Here is a 12,424-nt window from a genome sequence, read left to right as displayed (position 1 = left end):
GGTGAGCAAGTTTACTTTAACTTTATACATCAAAATGAAACCCCAGTCAGATGGGGCATGCAAAAATTGAGTTAAAACTCAGTTTTGCTCCTCTCCACAGAAATCTTTAGTAAAAGGCAAAAGATTTGTGCATTCTGAAGAGAAACCAGAGCATGACCAAGAGTCCACTTCTTGTCTGGGTGCAGTGCCAGCAGTCCTGGTTCACCTGAGTGTGAGCACCCAGCTCTGAAGAAAGAATTGCAGGTGCATCTCAGGCTCCACCTTGCCTTGCTCCATATGCAGCTTTCACCCTCTTTTTCATGTGTTTATGGCTCTTTCAAGGAATGAACACTGTCAAAAAAAGCATTTCTGATCAAAAGGAGGCAGTCACTTAGTATGCAAATGAGCCCTCATCCAGGCTTAGAAATGTTGAGCAAGTTTACTTTATCTTTATACATCAAAATGAAACCCCAGTCAAATGGGGCATGCAAAAATTGAGTTAAAACTCAGTTTTGCTCCTCTCCACGGAAATCTTTAGTAAAAGGCGAAAGATTTGTGCGTTCTGAAGAGAAACCAGAGCATGACCAAGAGTCCACTTCTTGTCTGGGTGCAGTGCCAGCAGTCCTGGTTCACCTGAGAGTGAGCACCCAGCTCTGAAGAAAGAATTGCAGGTGCATCTCAGGCTCCACCTTGCCTTGCTCCATATGCAGCTTTCACCCTCTTTTCCATGTGCTTATGGCTCTTTCAAGGAATGAACACTGTCAAAAAAAGCAATTCTGATCAAAAGGAGGCAGTCACTTAGTATGCAAATGAGCCCTCATCCAGGCTTAGAAATGGTGAGCAAGTTTACGTTATCTTTATACATCAAAATGAAACCCCAGTCAGATGGGGCATGCAAAAATTGAGTTAAAACTCAGTTTTGCTCCTCTCCACGGAAATCTTTAGTAAAAGGCGAAAGATTTGTGCGTTCTGAAGAGAAACCAGAGCATGACCAAGAGTCCACTTCTTGTCTGGGTGCAGTGCCAGCAGTCCTGGTTCACCTGAGAGTGAGCACCCAGCTCTGAAGAAAGAATTGCAGGTGCATCTCAGGCTTCACCTTGCCTTGCTCCATATGCAGCTTTCACCCTCTTTTCCATGTGCTTATGGCTCTTTCAAGGAATGAACACTGTCAAAAAAAGCATTTCTGATCAAAAGGAGGCAGTCACTTAGTATGCAAATGAGCCCTCATCCAGGCTTAGAAATGGTGAGCAAGTTTACTTTAACTTTATACATCAAAATGAAACCCCAGTCAGATGGGGCATGCAAAAATTGAGTTAAAACTCAGTTTTGCTCCTCTCCACAGAAATCTTTAGTAAAAGGCAAAAGATTTGTGCATTCTGAAGAGAAACCAGAGCATGACCAAGAGTCCACTTCTTGTCTGGGTGCAGTGCCAGCAGTCCTGGTTCACCTGAGTGTGAGCACCCAGCTCTGAAGAAAGAATTGCAGGTGCATCTCAGGCTCCACCTTGCCTTGCTCCATATGCAGCTTTCACCCTCTTTTTCTCCATGTGCTTATGGCTCTTTCAAGGAATGAACACTGTCAAAAAAAGCATTTCTGATCAAAAGGAGGCAGTCACTTAGTATGCAAATGAGCCCTCATCCAGGCTTAGAAATGGTGAGCAAGTTTACGTTATCTTTATACATCAAAATGAAACCCCAATCAGATGGGGCATGCAAAAATTGAGTTAAAACTCAGTTTTGCTCCTCTCCACGGAAATCTTTAGTAAAAGGCGAAAGATTTGTGCGTTCTGAAGAGAAACCAGAGCATGATCAAGAGTCCACTTCTTGTCTGGGTGCAGTGCCAGCAGTCCTGGTTCACCTGAGAGTGAGCACCCAGCTCTGAAGAAAGAATTGCAGGTGCATCTCAGGCTCCATCTTGCCTTGCTCCATATGCAGCTTTCACCCTCTTTTTTTCCATGTGCTTATGGCTCTTTCAAGGAATGAACACTGTCAAAAAAAGCATTTCTGATCAAAAGGATGCAGTCACTTAGTATGCAAATGAGCCCTCATCCAGGCTTAGAAATGGGGAGCAAGTTTACTTTATCTTTATACATGAAAATGAAACCCCAGTCAGATGGGGCATGCAAAAATTGAGTTAAAACTCAGTTTTGCTCCTCTCCACGGAAATCTTTAGTAAAAGGCGAAAGATTTGTGCGTTCTGAAGAGAAACCAGAGCATGACCAAGAGTCCACTTCTTGTCTGGGTGCAGTGCCAGCAGTCCTGGTTCACCTGAGAGTGAGCACCCAGCTCTGAAGAAAGAATTGCAGGTGCATCTCAGGCTCCACCTTGCCTTGCTCCATATGCAGCTTTCACCCTCTTTTCCATGTGCTTATGGCTCTTTCAAGGAATGAACACTGTCAAAAAAAGCATTTCTGATCAAAAGGAGGCAGTCACTTAGTATGCAAATGAGCCCTCATCCAGGCTTAGAAATGGTGAGCAAGTTTACTTTATCTTTATACATCAAAATGAAACCCCAGTCAGATGGGGCATGCAAAAATTGAGTTAAAACTCAGTTTTGCTCCTCTCCACGGAAATCTTTAGTAAAAGGCGAAAGATTTGTGCGTTCTGAAGAGAAACCAGAGCATGACCAAGAGTCCACTTCTTGTCTGGGTGCAGTGCCAGCAGTCCTGGTTCACCTGAGAGTGAGCACCCAGCTCTGAAGAAAGAATTGCAGGTGCATCTCAGGCTCCACCTTGCCTTGCTCCATATGCAGCTTTCACCCTCTTTTCCATGTGCTTATGGCTCTTTCAAGGAATGAACACTGTCAAAAAAAGCATTTCTGATCAAAAGGAGGCAGTCACTTAGTATGCAAATGAGCCCTCATCCAGGCTTAGAAATGGTGAGCAAGTTTACTTTATCTTTATACATCAAAATGAAACCCCAGTCAGATGGGGCATGCAAAAACTGAGTTAAAACTCAGTTTTGCTCCTCTCCACGGAAATCTTTAGTAAAAGGCGAAAGATTTGTGCGTTCTGAAGAGAAACCAGAGCATGACCAAGAGTCCACTTCTTGTCTGGGTGCAGTGCCAGCAGTCCTGGTTCACCTGAGAGTGAGCACCCAGCTCTGAAGAAAGAATTGCAGGTGCATCTCAGGCTCCACCTTGCCTTGCTCCATATGCAGCTTTCACCCTCTTTTCCATGTGCTTATGGCTCTTTCAAGGAATGAACACTGTCAAAAAAAGCATTTCTGATCAAAAGGAGGCAGTCACTTAGTATGCAAATGAGCCCTCATCCAGGCTTAGAAATGGGGAGCAAGTTTACTTTATCTTTATACATCAAAATGAAACCCCAGTCAGATGGGGCATGCAAAAATTGAGTTAAAACTCAGTTTTGCTCCTCTCCATGGAAATTTTTAGTAAAAGGCGAAAGATTTGTGCGTTCTGAAGAGAAACCAGAGCATGACCAAGAGTCCACTTCTTGTCTGGGTGCAGTGCCAGCAGTCCTGGTTCACCTGAGAGTGAGCACCCAGCTCTGAAGAAAGAATTGCAGGTGCATCTCAGACTCCACCTTGCCTTGCTCCATATGCAGCTTTCACCCTCTTTTTCTCCATGTGCTTATGGCTCTTTCAAGGAATGAACACTGTCAAAAAAAGCATTTCTGATCAAAAGGAGGCAGTCACTTAGTATGCAAATGAGCCCTCATCCAGGCTTAGAAATGGTGAGCAAGTTTACTTTATCTTTATACATCAAAATGAAACCCCAGTCAGATGGGGCATGCAAAAATTGAGTTAAAACTCAGTTTTGCTCCTCTCCACGGAAATCTTTAGTAAAAGGCGAAAGATTTGTGCGTTCTGAAGAGAAACCAGAGCATGACCAAGAGTCCACTTCTTGTCTGGGTGCAGTGCCAACAGTCCTGGTTCACCTGAGAGTGAGCACCCAGCTCTGAAGAAAGAATTGCAGGTGCATCTCAGGCTCCACCTTGCCTTGCTCCATATGCAGCTTTCACCCTCTTTTTCTCCATGTGCTTATGGCTCTTTCAAGGAATGAACACTGTCAAAAAAAGCATTTCTGATCAAAAGGAGGCAGTCACTTAGTATGCAAATGAGCCCTCATCCAGGCTTAGAAATGGTGAGCAAGTTTACTTTATCTTTATACATGAAAATGAAACCCCAGTCAGATGGGGCATGCAAAAATTGAGTTAAAACTCAGTTTTGCTCCTCTCCACGGAAATCTTTAGTAAAAGGCGAAAGATTTGTGCGTTCTGAAGAGAAACCAGAGCATGACCAAGAGTCCACTTCTTGTCTGGGTGCAGTGCCAGCAGTCCTGGTTCACCTGAGAGTGAGCACCCAGCTCTGAAGAAAGAATTGCAGGTGCATCTCAGGCTCCACCTTGCCTTGCTCCATATGCAGCTTTCACCCTCTTTTTCTCCATGTGCTTATGGCTCTTTCAAGGAATGAACACTGTCAAAAAAAGCATTTCTGATCAAAAGGAGGCAGTCATTTAGTATGCAAATGAGCCCTCATCCAGGCTTAGAAATGGTGAGCAAGTTTACTTTATCTTTATACATCAAAATGAAACCCCAGTCAGATGGGGCATGCAAAAATTGAGTTAAAACTCAGTTTTGCTCCTCTCCACAGAAATCTTTAGTAAAAGGCGAAAGATTTGTGCGTTCTGAAGAGAAACCAGAGCATGACCAAGAGTCCACTTCTTGTCTGGGTGCAGTGCCAACAGTCCTGGTTCACCTGAGAGTGAGCACCCAGCTCTGAAGAAAGAATTGCAGGTGCATCTCAGGCTCCACCTTGCCTTGCTCCATATGCAGCTTTCACCCTCTTTTTCTCCATGTGCTTATGGCTCTTTCAAGGAATGAACACTGTCAAAAAAAGCATTTCTGATCAAAAGGAGGCAGTCACTTAGTATGCAAATGAGCCCTCATCCAGGCTTAGAAATGGTGAGCAAGTTTACTTTATCTTTATACATGAAAATGAAACCCCAGTCAGATGGGGCATGCAAAAATTGAGTTAAAACTCAGTTTTGCTCCTCTCCACGGAAATCTTTAGTAAAAGGCGAAAGATTTGTGCGTTCTGAAGAGAAACCAGAGCATGACCAAGAGTCCACTTCTTGTCTGGGTGCAGTGCCAGCAGTCCTGGTTCACCTGAGAGTGAGCACCCAGCTCTGAAGAAAGAATTGCAGGTGCATCTCAGGCTCCACCTTGCCTTGCTCCATATGCAGCTTTCACCCTCTTTTCCATGTGCTTATGGCTCTTTCAAGGAATGAACACTGTCAAAAAAAGCATTTCTGATCAAAAGGAGGCAGTCACTTAGTATGCAAATGAGCCCTCACCCAGGCTTAGAAATGGTGAGCAAGTTTACTTTATCTTTATACATCAAAATGAAACCCCAGTCAGATTGGGCATGCAAAAATTGAGTTAAAACTCAGTTTTGCTCCTCTCCACGGAAATCTTTAGTAAAAGGCGAAAGATTTGTGCGTTCTGAAGAGAAACCAGAGCATGACCAAGAGTCCACTTCTTGTCTGGGTGCAGTGCCAGCAGTCCTGGTTCACCTGAGAGTGAGCACCCAGCTCTGAAGAAAGAATTGCAGGTGCATCTCAGGCTCCACCTTGCCTTGCTCCATATGCAGCTTTCACCCTCTTTTCCATGTGCTTATGGCTCTTTCAAGGAATGAACACTGTCAAAAAAAAGCATTTCTGATCAAAAGGAGGCAGTCACTTAGTATGCAAATGAGCCCTCATCCAGGCTTAGAAATGGTGAGCAAGTTTACTTTATCTTTATACATGAAAATGAAACCCCAGTCAGATGGGGCATGCAAAAACTGAGTTAAAACTCAGTTTTGCTCCTCTCCACGGAAATCTTTAGTAAAAGGCGAAAGATTTGTGCGTTCTGAAGAGAAACCAGAGCATGACCAAGAGTCCACTTCTTGTCTGGGTGCAGTGCCAGCAGTCCTGGTTCACCTGAGAGTGAGCACCCAGCTCTGAAGAAAGAATTGCAGGTGCATCTCAGGCTCCACCTTGCCTTGCTCCATATGCAGCTTTCACCCTCTTTTTCTCCATGTGCTTATGGCTCTTTCAAGGAATGAACACTGTCAAAAAAAGCATTTCTGATCAAAAGGAGGCAGTCACTTAGTATGCAAATGAGCCCTCATCCAGGCTTAGAAATGGTGAGCAAGTTTACTTTATCTTTATACATCAAAATGAAACCCCAGTCAGATGGGGCATGCAAAAATTGAGTTAAAACTCAGTTTTGCTCCTCTCCACGGAAATCTTTAGTAAAAGGCGAAAGATTTGTGCGTTCTGAAGAGAAACCAGAGCATGACCAAGAGTCCACTTCTTGTCTGGGTGCAGTGCCAGCAGTCCTGGTTCACCTGAGAGTGAGCACCCAGCTCTGAAGAAAGAATTGCAGGTGCATCTCAGGCTCCACCTTGCCTTGCTCCATATGCAGCTTTCACCCTCTTTTCCATGTGCTTATGGCTCTTTCAAGGAATGAACACTGTCAAAAAAAGCATTTCTGATCAAAAGGAGGCAGTCACTTAGTATGCAAATGAGCCCTCATCCAGGCTTAGAAATGGGGAGCAAGTTTACTTTATCTTTATACATCAAAATGAAACCCCAGTCAGATGGGGCATGCAAAAATTGAGTTAAAACTCAGTTTTGCTCCTCTCCATGGAAATTTTTAGTAAAAGGCGAAAGATTTGTGCGTTCTGAAGAGAAACCAGAGCATGACCAAGAGTCCACTTCTTGTCTGGGTGCAGTGCCAGCAGTCCTGGTTCACCTGAGAGTGAGCACCCAGCTCTGAAGAAAGAATTGCAGGTGCATCTCAGACTCCACCTTGCCTTGCTCCATATGCAGCTTTCACCCTCTTTTTCTCCATGTGCTTATGGCTCTTTCAAGGAATGAACACTGTCAAAAAAAGCATTTCTGATCAAAAGGAGGCAGTCACTTAGTATGCAAATGAGCCCTCATCCAGGCTTAGAAATGGTGAGCAAGTTTACTTTATCTTTATACATGAAAATGAAACCCCAGTCAGATGGGGCATGCAAAAATTGAGTTAAAACTCAGTTTTGCTCCTCTCCACGGAAATCTTTAGTAAAAGGCGAAAGATTTGTGCGTTCTGAAGAGAAACCAGAGCATGACCAAGAGTCCACTTCTTGTCTGGGTGCAGTGCCAACAGTCCTGGTTCACCTGAGAGTGAGCACCCAGCTCTGAAGAAAGAATTGCAGGTGCATCTCAGGCTCCACCTTGCCTTGCTCCATATGCAGCTTTCACCCTCTTTTTCTCCATGTGCTTATGGCTCTTTCAAGGAATGAACACTGTCAAAAAAAGCATTTCTGATCAAAAGGAGGCAGTCACTTAGTATGCAAATGAGCCCTCATCCAGGCTTAGAAATGGTGAGCAAGTTTACTTTATCTTTATACATCAAAATGAAACCCCAGTCAGATGGGGCATGCAAAAATTGAGTTAAAACTCAGTTTTGCTCCTCTCCACGGAAATCTTTAGTAAAAGGCGAAAGATTTCTGCGTTCTGAAGAGAAACCAGAGCATGACCAAGAGTCCACTTCTTGTCTGGGTGCAGTGCCAGCAGTCCTGGTTCACCTGAGAGTGAGCACCCAGCTCTGAAGAAAGAATTGCAGGTGCATCTCAGGCTCCACCTTGCCTTGCTCCATATGCAGCTTTCACCCTCTTTTTCTCCATGTGCTTATGGCTCTTTCAAGGAATGAACACTGTCAAAAAAAGCATTTCTGATCAAAAGGAGGCAGTCATTTAGTATGCAAATGAGCCCTCATCCAGGCTTAGAAATGGTGAGCAAGTTTACTTTATCTTTATACATCAAAATGAAACCCCAGTCAGATTGGGCATGCAAAAATTGAGTTAAAACTCAGTTTTGCTCCTCTCCACGGAAATCTTTAGTAAAAGGCGAAAGATTTGTGCGTTCTGAAGAGAAACCAGAGCATGACCAAGAGTCCACTTCTTGTCTGGGTGCAGTGCCAGCAGTCCTGGTTCACCTGAGAGTGAGCACCCAGCTCTGAAGAAAGAATTGCAGGTACATCTCAGGCTCCACCTTGCCTTGCTCCAAATGCAGCTTTCACCCTCTTTTCCATGTGCTTATGGCTCTTTCAAGGAATAAACACTGTCAAAAAAAAGCATTTCTGATCAAAAGGAGGCAGTCACTTAGTATGCAAATGAGCCCTCATCCAGGCTTAGAAATGGTGAGTAAGTTTACTTTATCTTTATACATGAAAATGAAACCCCAGTCAGATGGGGCATGCAAAAATTGAGTTAAAACTCAGTTTTGCTCCTCTCCACGGAATCTTTAGTAAAAGGCGAAAGATTTGTGTGTTCTGAAGAGAAACCAGAGCATGACCAAGAGTCCACTTCTTGTCTGGGTGCAGTGCCAGCAGTCCTGGTTCACCTGAGAGTGAGCACCCAGCTCTGAAGAAAGAATTGCAGGTGCATCTCAGGCTCCACCTTGCCTTGCTCCATATGCAGCTTTCACCCTCTTTTCCATATGCTTATGGCTCTTTCAAGGAACGAACACTGTCAAAAAAAGCATTTCTGATCAAAAGGATGCAGTCACTTAGTATGCAAATGAGCCCTCATCCAGGCTTAGAAATGGTGAGCAAGTTTACTTTATCTTTATACATCAAAATGAAACCCCAGTCAGATGGGGCATGCAAAAATTGAGTTAAAACTCAGTTTTGCTCCTCTCCACGGAAATCTTTAGTAAAAGGCGAAAGATTTGTGCGTTCTGAAGAGAAACCAGAGCATGACCAAGAGTCCACTTCTTGTCTGGGTGCAGTGCCAGCAGTCCTGGTTCACCTGAGAGTGAGCACCCAGCTCTGAAGAAAGAATTGCAGGTGCATCTCAGGCTCCACCTTGCCTTGCTCCATATGCAGCTTTCACCCTCTTTTTCTCCATGTGCTTATGGCTCTTTCAAGGAATGAACACTGTCAAAAAAAGCATTTCTGATCAAAAGGAGGCAGTCACTTAGTATGCAAATGAGCCCTCATCCAGGCTTAGAAATGGTGAGCAAGTTTACTTTATCTTTATACATCAAAATGAAACCCTAGTCAGATGGGGCATGCAAAAATTGAGTTAAAACTCAGTTTTGCTCCTCTCCACGGAAATCTTTAGTAAAAGGCGAAAGATTTGTGCGTTCTGAAGAGAAACCAGAACATGACCAAGAGTCCACTTCTTGTCTGGGTGCAGTGCCAGCAGTCCTGGTTCACCTGAGAGTGAGCACCCAGCTCTGAAGAAAGAATTGCAGGTGCATCTCAGGCTCCACCTTGCCTTGCTCCATATGCAGCTTTCACCCTCTTTTTCTCCATGTGCTTATGGCTCTTTCAAGGAATGAACACTGTCAAAAAAAGCATTTCTGATCAAAAGGAGGCAGTCACTTAGTATGCAAATGAGCCCTCACCCAGGCTTAGAAATGGTGAGCAAGTTTACTTTATCTTTATACATCAAAATGAAACCCCAGTCAGATTGGGCATGCAAAAATTGAGTTAAAACTCAGTTTTGCTCCTCTCCACGGAAATCTTTAGTAAAAGGCGAAAGATTTGTGCGTTCTGAAGAGAAACCAGAGCATGACCAAGAGTCCACTTCTTGTCTGGGTGCAGTGCCAGCAGTCCTGGTTCACCTGAGAGTGAGCACCCAGCTCTGAAGAAAGAATTGCAGGTACATCTCAGGCTCCACCTTGCCTTGCTCCATATGCAGCTTTCACCCTCTTTTCCATGTGCTTATGGCTCTTTCAAGGAATGAACACTGTCAAAAAAAAGCATTTCTGATCAAAAGGAGGCAGTCACTTAGTATGCAAATGAGCCCTCATCCAGGCTTAGAAATGGTGAGTAAGTTTACTTTATCTTTATACATGAAAATGAAACCCCAGTCAGATGGGGCATGCAAAAATTGAGTTAAAACTCAGTTTTGCTCCTCTCCACGGAAATCTTTAGTAAAAGGCGAAAGATTTGTGCGTTCTGAAGAGAAACCAGAGCATGACCAAGAGTCCACTTCTTGTCTGGGTGCAGTGCCAGCAGTCCTGGTTCACCTGAGAGTGAGCACCCAGCTCTGAAGAAAGAATTGCAGGTGCATCTCAGGCTCCACCTTGCCTTGCTCCATATGCAGCTTTCACCCTCTTTTTCTCCATGTGCTTATGGCTCTTTCAAGGAATGAACACTGTCAAAAAAAGCATTTCTGATCAAAAGGAGGCAGTCACTTAGTATGCAAATGAGCCCTCATCCAGGCTTAGAAATGGTGAGCAAGTTTACTTTATCTTTATACATGAAAATGAAACCCCAGTCAGATGGGGCATGCAAAAATTGAGTTAAAACTCAGTTTTGCTCCTCTCCACGGAAATCTTTAGTAAAAGGCGAAAGATTTGTGCGTTCTGAAGAGAAACCAGAGCATGACCAAGAGTCCACTTCTTGTCTGGGTGCAGTGCCAGCAGTCCTGGTTCACCTGAGAGTGAGCACCCAGCTCTGAAGAAAGAATTGCAGGTGCATCTCAGGCTCCACCTTGCCTTGCTCCATATGCAGCTTTCACCCTCTTTTCCATATGCTTATGGCTCTTTCAAGGAACGAACACTGTCAAAAAAAGCATTTCTGATCAAAAGGAGGCAGTCACTTAGTATGCAAATGAGCCCTCATCCAGGCTTAGAAATGGTGAGCAAGTTTACTTTATCTTTATACATCAAAATGAAACCCCAGTCAGATGGGGCATGCAAAAATTGAGTTAAAACTCAGTTTTGCTCCTCTCCACGGAAATCTTTAGTAAAAGGCGAAAGATTTGTGCGTTCTGAAGAGAAACCAGAGCATGACCAAGAGTCCACTTCTTGTCTGGGTGCAGTGCCAGCAGTCCTGGTTCACCTGAGAGTGAGCACCCAGCTCTGAAGAAAGAATTGCAGGTGCATCTCAGGCTCCACCTTGCCTTGCTCCATATGCAGCTTTCACCCTCTTTTTCTCCATGTGCTTATGGCTCTTTCAAGGAATGAACACTGTCAAAAAAAGCATTTCTGATCAAAAGGAGGCAGTCACTTAGTATGCAAATGAGCCCTCATCCAGGCTTAGAAATGGTGAGCAAGTTTACTTTATCTTTATACATCAAAATGAAACCCCAGTCAGATGGGGCATGCAAAAATTGAGTTAAAACTCAGTTTTGCTCCTCTCCACGGAAATCTTTAGTAAAAGGCGAAAGATTTGTGCGTTCTGAAGAGAAACCAGAGCATGACCAAGAGTCCACTTCTTGTCTGGGTGCAGTGCCAGCAGTCCTGGTTCACCTGAGAGTGAGCACCCAGCTCTGAAGAAAGAATTGCAGGTGCATCTCAGGCTCCACCTTGCCTTGCTCCATATGCAGCTTTCACCCTCTTTTCCATGTGCTTATGGCTCTTTCAAGGAATGAACACTGTCAAAAAAAGCATTTCTGATCAATGGAGGCAGTCACTTAGTATGCAAATGAGCCCTCATCCAGGCTTAGAAATGGGGAGCAAGTTTACTTTATCTTTATACATCAAAATGAAACCCCAGTCAGATGGGGCATGCAAAAATTGAGTTAAAACTCAGTTTTGCTCCTCTCCATGGAAATTTTTAGTAAAAGGCGAAAGATTTGTGCGTTCTGAAGAGAAACCAGAGCATGACCAAGAGTCCACTTCTTGTCTGGGTGCAGTGCCAGCAGTCCTGGTTCACCTGAGAGTGAGCACCCAGCTCTGAAGAAAGAATTGCAGGTGCATCTCAGACTCCACCTTGCCTTGCTCCATATGCAGCTTTCACCCTCTTTTTCTCCATGTGCTTATGGCTCTTTCAAGGAATGAACACTGTCAAAAAAAGCATTTCTGATCAAAAGGAGGCAGTCACTTAGTATGCAAATGAGCCCTCATCCAGGCTTAGAAATGGTGAGCAAGTTTACTTTATCTTTATACATGAAAATGAAACCCCAGTCAGATGGGGCATGCAAAAATTGAGTTAAAACTCAGTTTTGCTCCTCTCCACGGAAATCTTTAGTAAAAGGCGAAAGATTTGTGCGTTCTGAAGAGAAACCAGAGCATGACCAAGAGTCCACTTCTTGTCTGGGTGCAGTGCCAACAGTCCTGGTTCACCTGAGAGTGAGCACCCAGCTCTGAAGAAAGAATTGCAGGTGCATCTCAGGCTCCACCTTGCCTTGCTCCATATGCAGCTTTCACCCTCTTTTTCTCCATGTGCTTATGGCTCTTTCAAGGAATGAACACTGTCAAAAAAAGCATTTCTGATCAAAAGGAGGCAGTCACTTAGTATGCAAATGAGCCCTCATCCAGGCTTAGAAATGGTGAGCAAGTTTACTTTATCTTTATACATGAAAATGAAACCCCAGTCAGATGGGGCATGCAAAAATTGAGTTAAAACTCAGTTTTGCTCCTCTCCACGGAAATCTTTAGTAAAAGGCGAAAGATTTCTGCGTTCTGAAGAGAAACCAGAGCATGACCAAGAGTA

At 44.1% G+C, this 12,424-nt stretch overlaps 31 non-coding genes across 31 annotated transcripts; all 31 read right to left on the bottom strand.

Annotated features, from left to right (window-relative positions):
- Window positions 1–38: 38 nt before the first annotated feature.
- Window positions 39–154, bottom strand: LOC142129800 (U5 spliceosomal RNA). Its single transcript, XR_012686040.1, has one exon. It is a non-coding gene; the product is annotated as a U5 spliceosomal RNA (small nuclear RNA).
- Window positions 155–445: 291 nt separating this feature from the next.
- On the bottom strand, window positions 446–561 carry LOC142129837 (U5 spliceosomal RNA). The gene has a single exon (XR_012686075.1). It is a non-coding gene; the product is annotated as a U5 spliceosomal RNA (small nuclear RNA).
- A 291-nt stretch (window positions 562–852) lies between these two features.
- LOC142129841 (U5 spliceosomal RNA) lies at window positions 853–968 on the bottom strand. The gene has a single exon (XR_012686078.1). It is a non-coding gene; the product is annotated as a U5 spliceosomal RNA (small nuclear RNA).
- A 291-nt stretch (window positions 969–1,259) lies between these two features.
- On the bottom strand, window positions 1,260–1,375 carry LOC142129799 (U5 spliceosomal RNA). The gene has a single exon (XR_012686039.1). It is a non-coding gene; the product is annotated as a U5 spliceosomal RNA (small nuclear RNA).
- A 294-nt stretch (window positions 1,376–1,669) lies between these two features.
- LOC142129771 (U5 spliceosomal RNA) lies at window positions 1,670–1,785 on the bottom strand. The gene has a single exon (XR_012686014.1). It is a non-coding gene; the product is annotated as a U5 spliceosomal RNA (small nuclear RNA).
- A 294-nt stretch (window positions 1,786–2,079) lies between these two features.
- Window positions 2,080–2,195, bottom strand: LOC142129840 (U5 spliceosomal RNA). The gene has a single exon (XR_012686077.1). It is a non-coding gene; the product is annotated as a U5 spliceosomal RNA (small nuclear RNA).
- A 291-nt stretch (window positions 2,196–2,486) lies between these two features.
- On the bottom strand, window positions 2,487–2,602 carry LOC142129839 (U5 spliceosomal RNA). The gene has a single exon (XR_012686076.1). It is a non-coding gene; the product is annotated as a U5 spliceosomal RNA (small nuclear RNA).
- Window positions 2,603–2,893: 291 nt separating this feature from the next.
- On the bottom strand, window positions 2,894–3,009 carry LOC142129868 (U5 spliceosomal RNA). Its single transcript, XR_012686102.1, has one exon. It is a non-coding gene; the product is annotated as a U5 spliceosomal RNA (small nuclear RNA).
- A 291-nt stretch (window positions 3,010–3,300) lies between these two features.
- Window positions 3,301–3,416, bottom strand: LOC142129815 (U5 spliceosomal RNA). The gene has a single exon (XR_012686054.1). It is a non-coding gene; the product is annotated as a U5 spliceosomal RNA (small nuclear RNA).
- Window positions 3,417–3,710: 294 nt separating this feature from the next.
- On the bottom strand, window positions 3,711–3,826 carry LOC142129836 (U5 spliceosomal RNA). The gene has a single exon (XR_012686074.1). It is a non-coding gene; the product is annotated as a U5 spliceosomal RNA (small nuclear RNA).
- A 294-nt stretch (window positions 3,827–4,120) lies between these two features.
- Window positions 4,121–4,236, bottom strand: LOC142129835 (U5 spliceosomal RNA). The gene has a single exon (XR_012686073.1). It is a non-coding gene; the product is annotated as a U5 spliceosomal RNA (small nuclear RNA).
- Window positions 4,237–4,530: 294 nt separating this feature from the next.
- LOC142129789 (U5 spliceosomal RNA) lies at window positions 4,531–4,646 on the bottom strand. Its single transcript, XR_012686030.1, has one exon. It is a non-coding gene; the product is annotated as a U5 spliceosomal RNA (small nuclear RNA).
- A 294-nt stretch (window positions 4,647–4,940) lies between these two features.
- LOC142129834 (U5 spliceosomal RNA) lies at window positions 4,941–5,056 on the bottom strand. The gene has a single exon (XR_012686072.1). It is a non-coding gene; the product is annotated as a U5 spliceosomal RNA (small nuclear RNA).
- A 291-nt stretch (window positions 5,057–5,347) lies between these two features.
- Window positions 5,348–5,463, bottom strand: LOC142129787 (U5 spliceosomal RNA). The gene has a single exon (XR_012686028.1). It is a non-coding gene; the product is annotated as a U5 spliceosomal RNA (small nuclear RNA).
- Window positions 5,464–5,755: 292 nt separating this feature from the next.
- Window positions 5,756–5,871, bottom strand: LOC142129867 (U5 spliceosomal RNA). The gene has a single exon (XR_012686101.1). It is a non-coding gene; the product is annotated as a U5 spliceosomal RNA (small nuclear RNA).
- A 294-nt stretch (window positions 5,872–6,165) lies between these two features.
- LOC142129833 (U5 spliceosomal RNA) lies at window positions 6,166–6,281 on the bottom strand. Its single transcript, XR_012686071.1, has one exon. It is a non-coding gene; the product is annotated as a U5 spliceosomal RNA (small nuclear RNA).
- A 291-nt stretch (window positions 6,282–6,572) lies between these two features.
- LOC142129813 (U5 spliceosomal RNA) lies at window positions 6,573–6,688 on the bottom strand. Its single transcript, XR_012686052.1, has one exon. It is a non-coding gene; the product is annotated as a U5 spliceosomal RNA (small nuclear RNA).
- A 294-nt stretch (window positions 6,689–6,982) lies between these two features.
- On the bottom strand, window positions 6,983–7,098 carry LOC142129832 (U5 spliceosomal RNA). The gene has a single exon (XR_012686070.1). It is a non-coding gene; the product is annotated as a U5 spliceosomal RNA (small nuclear RNA).
- Window positions 7,099–7,392: 294 nt separating this feature from the next.
- LOC142129774 (U5 spliceosomal RNA) lies at window positions 7,393–7,508 on the bottom strand. Its single transcript, XR_012686016.1, has one exon. It is a non-coding gene; the product is annotated as a U5 spliceosomal RNA (small nuclear RNA).
- Window positions 7,509–7,802: 294 nt separating this feature from the next.
- Window positions 7,803–7,918, bottom strand: LOC142129786 (U5 spliceosomal RNA). The gene has a single exon (XR_012686027.1). It is a non-coding gene; the product is annotated as a U5 spliceosomal RNA (small nuclear RNA).
- Window positions 7,919–8,210: 292 nt separating this feature from the next.
- LOC142129817 (U5 spliceosomal RNA) lies at window positions 8,211–8,325 on the bottom strand. The gene has a single exon (XR_012686055.1). It is a non-coding gene; the product is annotated as a U5 spliceosomal RNA (small nuclear RNA).
- Window positions 8,326–8,616: 291 nt separating this feature from the next.
- On the bottom strand, window positions 8,617–8,732 carry LOC142129831 (U5 spliceosomal RNA). The gene has a single exon (XR_012686068.1). It is a non-coding gene; the product is annotated as a U5 spliceosomal RNA (small nuclear RNA).
- A 294-nt stretch (window positions 8,733–9,026) lies between these two features.
- Window positions 9,027–9,142, bottom strand: LOC142129797 (U5 spliceosomal RNA). Its single transcript, XR_012686037.1, has one exon. It is a non-coding gene; the product is annotated as a U5 spliceosomal RNA (small nuclear RNA).
- A 294-nt stretch (window positions 9,143–9,436) lies between these two features.
- LOC142129785 (U5 spliceosomal RNA) lies at window positions 9,437–9,552 on the bottom strand. The gene has a single exon (XR_012686026.1). It is a non-coding gene; the product is annotated as a U5 spliceosomal RNA (small nuclear RNA).
- A 292-nt stretch (window positions 9,553–9,844) lies between these two features.
- LOC142129830 (U5 spliceosomal RNA) lies at window positions 9,845–9,960 on the bottom strand. Its single transcript, XR_012686067.1, has one exon. It is a non-coding gene; the product is annotated as a U5 spliceosomal RNA (small nuclear RNA).
- A 294-nt stretch (window positions 9,961–10,254) lies between these two features.
- LOC142129829 (U5 spliceosomal RNA) lies at window positions 10,255–10,370 on the bottom strand. Its single transcript, XR_012686066.1, has one exon. It is a non-coding gene; the product is annotated as a U5 spliceosomal RNA (small nuclear RNA).
- Window positions 10,371–10,661: 291 nt separating this feature from the next.
- On the bottom strand, window positions 10,662–10,777 carry LOC142129828 (U5 spliceosomal RNA). Its single transcript, XR_012686065.1, has one exon. It is a non-coding gene; the product is annotated as a U5 spliceosomal RNA (small nuclear RNA).
- Window positions 10,778–11,071: 294 nt separating this feature from the next.
- LOC142129826 (U5 spliceosomal RNA) lies at window positions 11,072–11,187 on the bottom strand. Its single transcript, XR_012686064.1, has one exon. It is a non-coding gene; the product is annotated as a U5 spliceosomal RNA (small nuclear RNA).
- A 290-nt stretch (window positions 11,188–11,477) lies between these two features.
- Window positions 11,478–11,593, bottom strand: LOC142129812 (U5 spliceosomal RNA). Its single transcript, XR_012686051.1, has one exon. It is a non-coding gene; the product is annotated as a U5 spliceosomal RNA (small nuclear RNA).
- A 294-nt stretch (window positions 11,594–11,887) lies between these two features.
- Window positions 11,888–12,003, bottom strand: LOC142129824 (U5 spliceosomal RNA). Its single transcript, XR_012686062.1, has one exon. It is a non-coding gene; the product is annotated as a U5 spliceosomal RNA (small nuclear RNA).
- Window positions 12,004–12,297: 294 nt separating this feature from the next.
- Window positions 12,298–12,413, bottom strand: LOC142129773 (U5 spliceosomal RNA). The gene has a single exon (XR_012686015.1). It is a non-coding gene; the product is annotated as a U5 spliceosomal RNA (small nuclear RNA).
- Between the last annotated feature and the right edge of the window lie 11 nt (window positions 12,414–12,424).

This window comes from Mixophyes fleayi, unplaced genomic scaffold (genome assembly GCF_038048845.1).
Source record: "Mixophyes fleayi isolate aMixFle1 unplaced genomic scaffold, aMixFle1.hap1 Scaffold_3168, whole genome shotgun sequence".
Taxonomy (NCBI): domain Eukaryota; kingdom Metazoa; phylum Chordata; class Amphibia; order Anura; family Limnodynastidae; genus Mixophyes; species Mixophyes fleayi.
The sequence above is the reverse complement of the archived record's forward strand: the minus strand, read 5'-3'. Positions and strand labels throughout refer to the sequence as shown.